Below are 13,402 nucleotides of genomic sequence, written 5' to 3' on the forward strand. Positions count from 1 at the left end.
ACTTGCTTTTTATATAACTAAACCGGACATTCAGACCTTAGATCTCCCCTCTAGCTAGCAGGGCAGAGGGGAGGTGAAAGAGACTTTAGTAACTGCACGATCTATTCAAAGTAAAAATCCTCTGCTGTCTCAGTTATTAAAAGTATGAAACGGTCTGCCTTTTAGGACAATAGGACACTGAACTGACTTCCTCCTGTAAAAGTGATACTGCGATACAAAGTTTATACAGTGCCTGGCTACAGTACATCACAAGATGAAACAGTATATATTGGGAAACTGTGGCAATTTGTAGCTACAAGCCTCCAGCTATATTTGCTTTAACTGTGTTAAAAAACTTTTCTTTTTACATCTTTGGATATTCTCCTTTGTCTTTGTACTTGGACATCTTATTTTTGGCCATTTTGATTTGCTCCCCCTAGAGGGTAAAGTAAAATTTGGCACAGCTTGGGACAGTGGAATTTTCCTACGGGGAATAGCTCCCGTGGGAAACGACCTTGACATGAGTGGCTCACAAGAAGAGATAGTTACAAGAGCCAAGACCAAGCAACAACAACAACAACAGCTGCAGCAACAGACAAAGAAAAGAGGCTCAATTTCAGGCGTAACTACTGGATCTGCAGGAACAACAGGACAAGAAAAAGGGACGGCTGTCTCTATGGATGCCGTGACAGAAGCCCTGCTTAAAATAAATCAATCTTTGGAGTCTCTGACAAAACAGACTTCAGAAAATACACAAAAATTAACAGAAATATCAGTAAGACTAAACCAGAACACAGAATCAATAAATAAATTGGTGGAGGAAAATGCTACCACGCGTAAAATTGCTGAAGATGCTAAAGCTACTGCTGGAGAGACACAAGAGAAATTAGAGCCGATCGCTAAGAAGGTTTATGAGCACGACGCAACTTTGGCCTTGTGGGAGTTACAGAGAAAAGAGAGAAATTTGAAATTAAGATTGATTCCAGAGAATGAAAGAGACAATCTCGCGGAATATCTGACACGGGAGTTTGTTGACTGCTGGGATCTTGAAGAAGACGAATTCAAAATTACAACAGCTTTTAGACTGGGCAAAAAGCAGGACAGAAAGACCCCGAGAGATTGCCTGATTACATTTAGATCCAAGGACGAAAGAGACAAAATATTAGGACTACACTTTGAAAAGGCCTTGCAAATTGGAAATTCAGCTATACAGATCTTCAAAGATATTCCAAAATATATTCTGGATTTAAGAAACTTCTACAAGGATTTGGCTCTTCTGTTGAAGAAAAACTCCATCCGCTTCAGGTGGGAATTTCCACAAGGACTGTCATTTGACTACAGGGGAAAGAAGGTGAAGATAAAGACTATTCAAGACAAAGACAAATTCTTGGCAAGAAATCAGGAGGACCTGCAGAAGGGGACAGTGGACGTACTTGCAGAACAGAGGAGAGTACTAGACATTTTGAATCTCTCGTTTGGACAAAAACCACCACCATCAGAAGAAGAGCAACAACTTGGAGCTGTTGGAGGAGTTTCAGAAAAATAATAAGATGGCTCTGCAATTCCTTAGTTGGAATTGTAATGGACTTAATGGGCCTTTGAAGAGAAGACAAGTGTTCCATATTTTGAACAGAGAACAACTGGACTTGATATGTCTACAAGAAACTCACATAACTAGAGCCCATAGGAGACTACTTACAAATAAAAGACTAGGACAAGAATTTATTGCATCAGATAAAGTTAAGAAAAGAGGAGTTGTAATATATGTGAAAGAGAAATGGGCCCCAAAAATGATATTTAAAGATGAACAAGGGAGATATCTGGCAGTGGAGATACAAGTACAAGGAGAAAAATTTTTAGTTGTTGGAATCTACGCACCAAATGAAGGTAAATCTGACTTCTTTAAGAGACTCCATGAAACCCCGATGGACTATTTGGATTACAATATGATAATCATGGGAGACATGAATGGTGTGGTCTCCACTAACATGGACAAGGCACAAAGACTAACAGTTAGCAAGGAAGGGAGACTTCCTAAGACTTTTTTCGAAATGACGGAAAACATGGACTTGATAGATATATGGAGAACAAGGAACCCTCTGGAGAGAGAGGGAACCTTTTTCTCTCAAGCAATGATGACCTGGACCAGAATCGATCAAATTTGGATTACTAGTGGTATGGCTCCAAAGGTTAAGAAGGTGGAAATCTGCCCAAAAACTTGCTCCGACCATAATGCCGTGAGGATGGAGATGAAACTTACAACAACTGGTCAATTCAGATGGAGAATGAATGACACCCTCTTTCGAGATAAGGAGATCCTTATGAAGGCCCAAAAAACCCTAAAAGACTACTTTGAAATAAATTTGAGGGCCGACGTGGAAAAAAGAGTGATCTGGGACGCAAGTAAAGCGGTGATGAGAGGCTTCTTGATTCAACAAAATTTAATAAAGAGAAAAAAACAAAATGAGAAAAAAGAAAAGATTTTGGAAAAGATAAAGGAAGGAGAGAAAAAATTAAGAACAAAACCAAAGTCCCAGGAGATTTTAAGAGAGATTAAGTTATATCAAATACAATATATGGAATTGATGAACCAAGAGATTGAATGGAAGATAAAACAAATGAAACAAAAGACATTTGAATCAGCAAATAAATGTGGCAAACTTCTGGCATGGCAATTGAAGAAAAGGCAGAAATTAAATACGGTTACAAGCCTAGAAGTGGATGGAAAGAATATATCCAAACCTAATGAAATTAGAAACTGTTTTTTGAGTTATTTTAAAAAGCTATATACTCAAGGCCCGCAAAATGAAGAAGATATAGACAAATTCCTTGATAAATATGGATTACAAAAAATCTCTCATCAAAGTAAGATGGGTCTGAACCAGAGAATAACAGAACAAGAGATAGAGGCTGCCATTCAGAACATGCAACTGGGCAAATCTCCAGGACCAGATGGACTGACTTCCAGATATTACAAATCGTTGAAGGAATGGTTGATTCAACCACTAAAAGAAGTTTGCAATGAGATCCTTGAGGGAAAGAAGGCACCTGAATCGTGGAAAGAAGCATATATTTCACTCATACCAAAGACAGAGACTGAAAAGACTCAACTGAAGAACTACCGCCCAATATCACTACTTAATGTGGATTATAAAATTTTTGCAGATATTTTGGCAAAAAGATTTAAAAGAGTGTTGATGGAAAGGATTCATAAGAACCAAGCAGGCTTTCTCCCTAAAAGACACCTGGCAGACAATGTAAGGAATGTAATAGACATTTTGGAAAAGCTAGAGGTGAGTATAAACACTAAAGCAGTACTGATTTTTGTGGACGCGGAGAAAGCCTTTGACAATATTTCTTGGAGCTTTATGATAAAGAACCTTCATGGGATGGGGGTAGGCCAAGGTTTTGAGAATGGTATGGCTGCAATATATTCTGAACAAAAGGCTAAATTGATTGTAAACAACGTAGTAACTGAGGAACCTAAGATAGAAAAAGGAACACGACAGGGGTGCCCAATTTCCCCATTACTTTTTATTTCAGTTCTGGAGGTGTTGCTGAATATGATAAGGAATGACCAGCAGGTTAAAGGAGTGCAGGTCGGAGCTAAACATTACAAGTTAAGAGCGTTTGCAGATGACTTAGTACTGACTTTACAAGAGCCAATCACTAGTACAAAAAAGGTTTTAGAAATAATACAACAGTTTGGCCAGGTAGCTGGATTTAAGTTGAATAAACAAAAAACCAAAGTTTTAGGAAAAAACTTAACAGACATGGAAAAGGAGAAATTCCAAGAAGAGACAGGGCTGACAGTGGTTAAGAAGGTGAAATACCTAGGGGTTTATTTGACATCTAAAAATGTGAATTTGTATAAGGACAATTATGAAAAATGTTGGTCAGAAATCAAAAAAGATCTAGAAATATGGTCAAATTTGAAATTGTCAATGTTAGGCCGAATTGCGGTGATTAAAATGAATGTATTGCCTAGAATGCTATTTTTGTTTCAGACCTTGCAGATTCTTGACAAGATGGAATGTTTCAAGAGGTGGCAGAAAGATATTTCGAAATTTGTCTGGCAGGGCAAAAAGCCCAGAATTAAATTCAAAATATTGACAGATGCAAAAGAAAGAGGGGGTTTTGCCCTGCCGGACTTAAAATTGTACTATGAGGCAGCAGCTTTTTGCTGGCTGAAAGAATGGATGCTCCTCGAGAATACGGACATTTTGGATCTGGAGGGTTTTAACAATGCTTTTGGTTGGCATGCATATCTATGGTATGACAAAGTTAATAGTGCCTTTAAAAATCATATTGTTAGAAAAGCACTATATAATGTTTGGATAAGATATAAAGATCTGTTGGAAAACAAAACCCCTAGATGGGTGTCACCAGTGGAGGCTAAAGCAGTGAAGAAACTCAATATGGAGGTCGGATGGCCGAAGTATTGGGAAATTTTGGAACAGGATGGAGATAAGCTTAAACTACAAAGCCATGAGAAATTGAAACATAAAGTACAAAATTGGTTTCAATATCGCCAAATAATGGAGTTTTTTAAACAGGATAGGAAAATTGGCTTCCAGGTGGAAAAATCAAAACTAGAAACTGAGTTATTAGAACCCAATACTAAGAATTTATCTAGAATGTATAACTTGTTGCTGAAATGGAGTACACAGGACGAAACAGTCAAATCGGCTATGATTAAGTGGGCACAGGATGTTGGGCACAATATCATGTCAGCTGACTGGGAATGGTTATGGAACACTGGTATTAAATTCACGGCATGTAATGCCTTAAAGGAAAATATTATGAAAATGGTTTACAGGTGGTACATGACTCCAGTCAAGCTGGCAAAAATTTATCATTTGCCCGATAATAAATGTTGGAAATGTAGAGAGACTGAAGGCACCTTCTACCACCTCTGGTGGACGTGCCCGAAGATTAAGGCTTTCTGGGAAATGATCTATAATGAAATGAAAAAGGTACTTAAATGTACTTTTCCTAAAAAGCCAGAGGCCTTTCTCTTGGGCATTGTTGGCCAATTGGTGTTAAAAAGGGATAGAACTTTTTTTATGTATGCTACAACAGCAGCAAGAATACTCATCGCGAAGTATTGGAAGACACAAGATCTACCCACTCTGGAAGAATGGCAGATGAAAGTGATGGACTATATGACATTGGCTGAGATGACAGGCAGAATCCGTGACCAACGAAAGGAGACGGTGGAAGAAGAATGGAGAAAATTTAAAAGCTATCTTAAGGACTATTATAAACTTAACGAATGTTAAAGTGTTGTGGTTTTTAGAAACAAAGGGATACAGTGATATAAGGTCAGAATATAGAGAGGACTAAGATGACAGAGGTTGGAAGTAACAATTGGGAGTTGCTGAAAATTATGGACATCGGGATGCAGAAAGGGGGGGTAAGGGGAAGTCCAAGAAAAGAGGTTTATGAAAATATGTTATGAAACTATACGTGTATGTTTGTCTCTTTAAGTGTTTGTTTGTTATTTAAAAAATTTGTAAAACCAATAAAAATTCTATAAAAATAAAATAAATGTAAGGTGTGTGTGTGACCTACATGTACTGAGATGATGTTGATGATATTTTTCTAGTGGGGTGATAAGAGAAAAGAGCCCGAAAAATTGCAACTGTAGTGCATTTTTTTATTTTTTAAAAAGGCAGAAAGAGCGAGAAAAAGTAATATAGAAATGAGTCACAGAAAGAGAAAGAGAGAGATAAGGCATGGCAGGAAGAGAGAGGGTGAGGGAAGGAAATTGGGGGGGGGGTGTCAGGAAGAGAGAGAGAATGTAGGATGGACAAATTTATTGACAGCTGCACGAGTTATTATAGCTAGGAAGTGGAAGGGGCAAGGTGAATATAAAATGGAAGAATGGTATAAAGGGATATAGCTATTAATGATAAATCAACCTGTGCTATTAAGGTAAGATGGGGAATATGCAGGAGAAATGATTTTGAGGAGATATGGAAGGGGTTTGTAGAATTTGTACTGTTAAAATGGAAAGGGGTCAAACCATCGCAAGAGGTGTTGAAATTTTTGGGGGTTGGATAGTTACAATGGAATGGTCTTGGGGGTGGGGTGCACATTTTTATTCTTATTTATTTATTCTTATGGCTTTGTCCAGACTAAACGTCTTTCCTTCTGCAGTGTTAGATGGCAGGTTGAGAGGAGTTCCCTACCAGGACAGACTTTGCTCATGTGCTCAAGACATCAATTCCATAAAAGATATTTTGTTGCACTGTGCAAAATATGAGCAAGCCAGGGCTGAACTGATACTACCCTTGCTGGTACCTTTCCTGGGAAAATCAGAGGCTCACTATGTCAGGTTCCTATTGGAAGATCGGACAAACGCTAGAACATTAGCAGTGGCAAAGTTTTTATATTCTGAACAAAATGCTTGTTTAACCTAGAGGTAGGCTGTATGAATTGCGCATTGCTTTGTAACGATTTGTTGGGTCTCTGGACCATAATAAAGATTGATGGTGATGATGGCTTTGTCAAATATATATATATATATATATATATGCAGGTTTTGGTGTCTTCGGGTGTCTTCCCGTGTAAGAGTCGGGGTGTCTGGGCGACGTTTCGACGAGGTCTCACTCGTCATCTTCAGGCTGGTGCTTTCGGCTTCTTGTTACTGGAACAGAGCAGAGTCTGGTGTTTGAGTTCCTATAAATACTGTTGAGGGGTGTGGTGTATAGCCTCCAACGTTCTGGGCAGAGAGGAAGTTCCTAGATTAGTGTGCCTTTTCTTCTTTTGTTCCTTAATTACTTGAGGGATATCTTGAGTGATTTCATGAGTGATATTCTGAATACCACTGGGTGGGTCATTAAGTGTAGATTAGTTGCTAAAGCTTTCGTGTCTTGACCTCTTGAGCTTGTGAAGAGTTTTTCTGAGAAGATGGCTGTGCTGCATTTAGTTGTGCTCTGGCTTGGCTTCGTGTATAGGGGCGAGCTGTGATTTTGTGCCTTGTGCCAGCCAGATCTGTGTAGGGATTGCAGGGGGGTGCAGCATCCGGAGGTGCCGCTATAGTTTGGCTACTGGATGGAGTCTGTAATATGTCTGTGGAGAGGGTCTGGGTTTGGGTCTGGTGTGGTTGATTGGTGACGGCGTTCTGTGTGCCTCTGGTTCTGGTGTCGGTTTTTGTGGGGAGGGCTAATTTCCAGATGTCTGGCAGGCGGGACGTGTCGTCACGTTTGTTCATGTTGTGAGGGTGTTTCTCTATCTCGATGGCTTCCATGATTATTCTCTTGTGGTGATGTTCCATGTTAAAGAGCAATTTGGAATCTGCAAAATTAATTTCGTGTCCTGTTTCTTTCATGTGTTGGAAAAGAGAGGAAGTTTTTTCTTCTTTTTTGACGGCATTCTTGTGTTCTGCGATACGTGCATTTATTCGTCTGTTTGTTTGTCCAATGTACGTGGCTGGGCAGACTTTGCAGGGTATTTCATAGACCCCTTGGTTTTCCAGCTGGATTTTGTCTTTTGGGTTTCTGAGGATATTGGCTATTTTTTGGTTGGTGCAGAAGGCTGTTTTGATATTGTGTTTATGGAGGATTTTGCTAATTTTGTCTGTAGTGCCCTTGATATAAGGAAGGAGGGCCATGCCATTGTTTTCTTCTGTGTCTTGGTTTTTGGGGGGTGTTTCTTTTTGGATTAGCTTCGTAACCCTGTTTTTCCGGTATCCATTGGCGATTAACACATTTGAGAGATTCTGTAACTCAGTTGTCAAGTGGTCTTTGTCAGCCAGGCGTTTGGTTCTGGAGATGAGAGTCTTGGCTACGGAGTTTATTTGTGCAGGGTGGTGGTGTGATTGTGCATGTAAGTAGCGGTTGGTGTGTGTTTTTTTTCCGGTAGATGGTGTGTCCTAGGGAGCCATCAGGTTTTTTTGTAGATTAGGACGTCAAGAAAGGGGAGTTGGTTGTTGTCTTCTATTTCCATAGTGAATTGTATTTTGGGGTGTAGGCTGTTGAGATGTGTGAGGAAGCTATCTAGTTTTTCTTTCCCGTGTGGCCAAATTACAAAGGTGTCGTCAACATATCTGAGCCAAAGTTTGGGTTTGTGTTCTGACTTGTCTAAAGCATTGGTTTCAAAGTGTTCCATGTACAAATTTGCGATGACCGGTGAGAGGGGTGATCCCATATGAAATCACTCAAGATATCCCTCAAGTAATTAAGGAACAAAAGAAGAAAAGGCACACTAATCTAGGAACTTCCTCTCTGCCCAGAACGTTGGAGGCTATACACCACACCCCTCAACAGTATTTATAGGAACTCAAACACCAGACTCTGCTCTGTTCCAGTAACAAGAAGCCGAAAGCACCAGCCTGAAGATGACGAGTGAGACCTCGTCGAAACGTCGCCCAGACACCCCGACTCTTACACGGGAAGACACCCGAAGACACCAAAACCTGCATTCCTGTACCCGTGAAAATCTACGAAAGCAAATATATATATATATATATATATATATATATATATATATATATATATATATAGATAGATAGATAGATATAGATATATATAGATAGATAGATAGATATAAAAGAATGTGGAGTGGAAAGAGAGAGAGAAAAGGGATGGCCCGTCCACCTTTGACTCTGCCTGCACCTCTGAGGACCTTTGGAAGCTTAAGGGATAATAATAATAATAATAATAATAATAATAATAATAATAATAATAATAATAAAATAATTTATTATTTATACCCCGCCCATCTGCCTGGGCTTCCCCAGCCACTCTGGGCGGCTTCCAAAAGAATATTAAAATACTATAATACATCAAACATTAAAAGTTTCCCGAAACAGGGCTGCCTTCAGATGTCTTCTAAAAGCCTGTTAGTTGTTGTTCTCTTTGACATCTGGTGGGAGGGTGTTCCACAGGGAAGGCGCCACTACCGAGAAGGCCCTCTGCCTGGTTCCCTGTAACTTGGCTTCTTGCAGTGAGGGAACTGCCAGAAGGCCCTCGGTGCTGGACCTCAGTGTCCGGGTAGAACAATGGGGGGGGGGACGCTCCTTCAGATATACTGGACCAAGGCCGTTTAGGGCTTTAAAGGTCAGCACCAACACTTTGAATTGTGCTCGGAAACGTACTGGGAGCCAATGTAGGTCTTTCAAGACCGGTGTTATGTGGTCTCTGCGGCCGCTCCCAGTCACCAGTCTAGCTGCCGCATTCTGGATCTCCCCTGAGGGAATGCAACAGGAGAAAGGTTTTCCTTCACCCTGATATAAGGGCAAAATATAGGCAGTGATTTACACCAGAAACTGGAGCAAATGAGATTATTCTAGCTCTCAGCAAAGGCACCAGCTTCAGCCATATGAGTTCTGGCTTTGCTACCAGGATGGAACTCTTTGTCAAAAGCGGGCGCTTCTGCCCTTTGTCAGAAACTCCTTAAAAACATCCCTGCTGCCCTAAATGTGTTAGCCGAAAGCCAGCTGCTTTACTCTATCCCTCTCCTGCTTGATGAGGTTAATAATAACTTTGAATGCGTATGTACAGCATTAGCTTTCTGGGTAACATGCATAATTCAAATCCCCCAAAGAACAGTCGAGCTTTGAGGAAGCAAACTTCCCTTAATGTACTGGGCAACGCTCCAGCTTTTACCAGCTGCTGAGGTTTGATGTACAATTTTTGGTTAAGTGAATAATTTATCACGGATATTATCTGTAGTGTATCACATCCCGACAGTCTGTAGGCCTGTACATATGGCTCTCGAGATGGCAGAACACTGCCATATGCTTCATGGACCATTAGCACTTCAAACTCCCTTAAGATGTCCCCCCCCCTTATTTTTAAGCACGATAGAAGTATAGAGACAGGGAGTGGAAGCTCCAGCCCTGTGGGAGTTGGATAGTGTGCCTATCAGTAGATCCTCTGGCACAGAGGCTGACTATTTTGGCATCCCCCCCAGATGTTGCAGGACTGTCATTTGCAAGAGCCCTGGACAGCACAGCCAACAGTCAGGGTGATGGGAGTCATAGTTAGAGATGTCTGAATCTGTCCATTTCAGCTCCTCCTTTCCCCACCCTAAGGTCTAGTTTTCCACACTTTGACATCAGTTTGCAATTTTTTAAAAAAGAAAAATGTCATCATGAAAATTCACCAGATTTCTCCTAATATGCATGAGTTTGCGTACAATTTTGTCTAAATATGCACCCTTCTTGGCAAGCCACATCCCCATATATGTTGCCTTTTTGCCTGTTATTTTCACCAACATGTGCATATTTATACACATTTTGCCCCAGGAAATGCATTTTTGTATACACCCCTTGGCTAGGGAACTACATTACAAAATTCAGAAAATTGTGAATTTTGTTTTTTAAAAAATGATATTTATTAAACTTTTCCAGACAATAAAAAAATTGCAAAATTATAAATAGAAAAATACAAAAAGCATAAAAAAGAGGAAAAAAGATACAAAGATACGAAAACCAAGTACATAGCCAATAAAGAAGAAAGTTAAGGGAGGGGGGACAAGAAAAAAAACAATCAATATTTTCATGTCATATCTTTCATTTACTTATTTCCTGACCTCCTCACACCCCCCTTTTCTGTATTCCAATTCACATAGTTCAGCAAATCCTTACCCTCTATCATTTATCTTTACTTATTATCTTAACCTATTTTAACTATATATTTCCAACCATTATCAGTCCGCATTTACATATTCTTATTCATCTTTTTACCAATACCGCTTATTTTCAGTCCAACATCCCTTCAACATTCATTAATTTTACAGTACTTCTGCAGGTAGTCTTTAAATTTCTTCCAGTCTTCTTCCACCACCTCTTCTCCCTGATCTCGGATTCTGCCAGTCATTTCTGCCAATTCCATGTAATCCATCACCTTCATCTCAGAAAATTGTGAATTTTGAAGGATTGCTGTGTTGCGGTTTCTGTATTATTTCAGTAAGTGCAAATTAAGTAAATAAATGCAAACTGAACTGAATTCCCACCCCCCATCTCTAGTCACAGTCAAGAACATCAGGAGGATTAGCTGCCCCTGCATTCAGAACACAGGAAGCTCCCTTCTAAGCTTCCTTCTACCAGAGCAAACTGTGGTCCCATCTATGCGTACAATTTCACATAGAAAAGCAAAGCTGTATTGTAACTTTTGGATTTTTTTTTAAAAAAACCCCAATTGCAACAGTTAAGAAAAGGCCACACAATTAAAAACATGTCAAAATGCAATAACAATAAAAAACACTTTCAGGTGTCAAAATAATCATACACAATTTCATACGTAACAACAATTTTGAACCAGACTAAAGATCTCCACTTAAACAGTTTGTTGAAAATGAAAAATACGTCAGAGTACATCCAGTGCACATTTAGAGAACATGACTTCCCCCAAGGAATCCTGGGAATTCGACCTCTCACAGTTCTAAAGCCCCATCACCTTTAACAAACTACAGTTCCCAGGATTCATTGGGAGAACCCATGTGCTTTAAGTTTATACCTGTTAATTCATCCTGATGTCCATGCACAAAGATTAGACTATATCTGGTCTCTATCAAGCATTCACTCTGATTTGCTTGTGGGGAGATTACACAAGAACCTTTTGTCTTAAAACCACCCTGATTCGTGTCTGTGGTGTCTGCACATGTTCCTGTGAATCATTTGTTCATTTTATACTTTTCAATACTGTATATTTCCCCATCACTTTCCTAACTGCAAAACATCCATTTATTTTTTTTAAAGTGGATTTGGGATTGAAGAAGACTTTTATCTCTCCTCACCTCCTTCCTTCTGCTCCCTGGCTTTTGGTGCTGCAACGGCAGCAAGTCATATGCCAGTACAGTGGTACCTCGGTATACAAACTTAATCCATTCTGGAAGTCTGTTCTTAAACCGAAACCATTCTTAAACCAAGGCGTGCTTTTCCTAATGAGGCCTCCCACCGCCTGTGCCCTTCCACTGTTCGGATTCCGTTCTTAGACTGAGGTAAAGTTCGCAAACCGGGACACTACTTCTGGTTTTGTGGAGTTCATAAACCGAATCATTTGTAAATGGGACTGCTTAATAATAATAATAATAATAATAATAATAATAATAATAATTTATTTATACCTCACGCATCTGGCTGGGTTTCCCCAGCCACTCTGGGCAGCTTCTGACAGATCACTAAAAACAGAATAAAACTTCAAACATTAAAAACATTAAAAACTTCCCCAAACAGGGCTGCCTTCTTAAACCGAGGTACCACTGTAATAAGGCGGCAAGCATAGGATGCCTGCAGACTGTCAATATTTTGTGGGAGGGATTCAAATCAGTGGAGGCTTGTGCATTAAGGATAATGGAGCACTGCTGCACAAACCTCAAACAGATCCCACTTGGACATCATCTTATTTGCAATCAGCCCATTGGGGTGGCCCTGACTGTCAGATTCCTCATCCTTAATCCCAGTGTTGCCCCTTGTAGAACTCAGCAGGGAAAACAATGGGGACAAAGCTAGAACTACTTGGCTCTGCCCGTCCTTGACTCTGGCTCCAGCTCCAGTTGATGTCTCTGCATTCCGCTGCATCAGTCCAAAAGGGCACCAGCCACAACTGATTCAAGTGCATATCGGAAATTAAGGTTCGCACAATTAAGGTGGATTAAAGTGCTCTGTTGCCCTGGAGTAGCAAATCTACTTCAAAAATAAATACGACTTTTTGCAGTTAAAAATATGCTGGGGAAATGTGCTGAAAAGTATGGGATGAACAATTGATTCATGGGGAGGTATGTGAACACCACACAAGCAAATTAGGATGAACACTTTCTGTCATATGACCACCCAACTAACAAAGCAGTAAAAGGTAAAGGTACCCCTGACCGCTAGGTCCAGTCGCAGCAGAATCTGGGGTTGCGCGCTCCTCTCACTCTATAGGCTGAGGGAGCCAGCATTTGTCCACAGACAGTTTCCGGGTCAAGTGGCCAGCATGACAAAGCCGCTTCTTGCGAACCAGAGCAGCACACGGAAATGCTGTTTACCTTTCCGCCGGAGCGGTACCTATTTATCTACTTGCACAGGACGTGCTTTGGAACTGCTAGGTTGGCTGGACCTGGGACTGAACAACGGGAGCTCACCCCGTCGCAGGGATTCGAAGCCCTAGGCTCTGTGGTTTAGACCACAGCGCCACCCGCGTCCCTCAACAAAGCAGAATGGATGCCTAATGATGGCTTGACATCTTCTAACTAGTGTGCAAGAAAATCAGGTCGAGTGCTTAATGCCATTTGCTTTCAACTGTTTTAAATACTATATTTTAAATTGTTGCAACCTAACCTGGGACCTTGTGGTGAAGGACAAGTAATTAATTGAAACAACATCAATTACTCAATTAGAAGGTCACCTGGAGAGCCCATTTCAATGCTCTTGACAGATGGATTGTCAATGTTCATGCACATGTAGCAGCAGCTCAAAAGATTTGGCTGC

Source organism: Podarcis vaucheri (assembly GCF_965113315.1).
Source record: "Podarcis vaucheri genome assembly, chromosome: 16".
In the NCBI taxonomy this organism is placed as follows: domain Eukaryota; kingdom Metazoa; phylum Chordata; class Lepidosauria; order Squamata; family Lacertidae; genus Podarcis; species Podarcis vaucheri.